The 1083-nt window shown below is 47.9% G+C and overlaps 1 pseudogene; it reads right to left on the bottom strand.

Moving 5' to 3' along the window:
- Positions 1–783: 783 nt before the first annotated feature.
- Positions 784–1083, bottom strand: LOC148000787 (small integral membrane protein 14 pseudogene; annotated as a pseudogene).

Genomic DNA, 1083 nt, shown 5'->3' with positions numbered 1-1083 from the left:
AGGCGCAGAAGTCCTGCCACTCCTGGGCCCTCCCCCACGGGAGCCCAGAGGCCTTATACAGTTTCCTCTTGGGCCAGGGATGTGGGCAGGGGTGAGCAGTGTTGGTGGTCTCTTCCGCTCTGCAGCATCAGGAGTGCCCACCTGACCAGGCGGTTGGGTCTCCTCAATCATGTTTATTTAAAGTATTAACATCAGAAATTTTTAATGGGAATTATTTTAAAAAATCATTAAACAACCAAATCGATTTTCCTATTCTAGCCATATAAGCCAGCTGGACTTTGTAAGGAAAATGATCTAAAGCATCAGTGTCAAGGACTACAGAAAACTGCCACCCACAGGTAAACTGCCACAGTAAAGTGACTACAGCATGGTTCTGTCATTCATACCAGACAACCCAGAATAAATACCTTATAAAAAGAATTAAAATCTATCCAAACAACTTAAAATACTTAAATGCAGAAACCTTAATTTTCCTTCAGTTGGGCCAGAAACCACCACAGACGCTATGGTCAGTGTTCCAGGGAGAACGAGTGGAATGTTTAAGCCTAGGCCAACCAACATAGCCCTCGACTTTTCAAAGAAATCGTTTACTCAGGTATACTGTAAACAAGGACTGTGGCAACACAGGAAACAAAGGCAGTTGGCAAGTGAAACTTCTAGAAGCTCATGAAAACAATACCATCCAAACTGCAGATGGAAAAGGAGAGACAGGTAGTGCCAGGTTCTCTGCAGTCGTTCGGTCCTGCAGGGTGTCAAACAATCGCTGCTTCCCACACCAGGATGTTAGCCCACAGGAGGGGCTGGCGGGACCTGTCCACTGTGAGGACTGGAGGGCTTTCCAGGAAGGCTGAAGCCTCTCAGGTTAGGAGGCCTCAGTAGAAAGAGGAGCACAGCGATCACCATCCAGGCCATCAAGATCACAGTGATGCTGATGCCACTGTCACCGGAGGGCCCTGGCAATTCCCGAAGGCATTCTGTGTCGGTACAATAGGCCCGGGACTGCCGGAGCAGATTGATGAGTCTTCTCATGGCGCGTTCACGAGAGCAAATACATTCACAGGGATCAAATCCTCCTTCAGTCAT

Source organism: Rattus norvegicus, chromosome 15, assembly GCF_021556685.1.
Source record: "Rattus norvegicus strain SHRSP/BbbUtx chromosome 15, alternate assembly SHRSP_T2T, whole genome shotgun sequence".
In the NCBI taxonomy this organism is placed as follows: domain Eukaryota; kingdom Metazoa; phylum Chordata; class Mammalia; order Rodentia; family Muridae; genus Rattus; species Rattus norvegicus.
The sequence above is the reverse complement of the archived record's forward strand: the minus strand, read 5'-3'. Positions and strand labels throughout refer to the sequence as shown.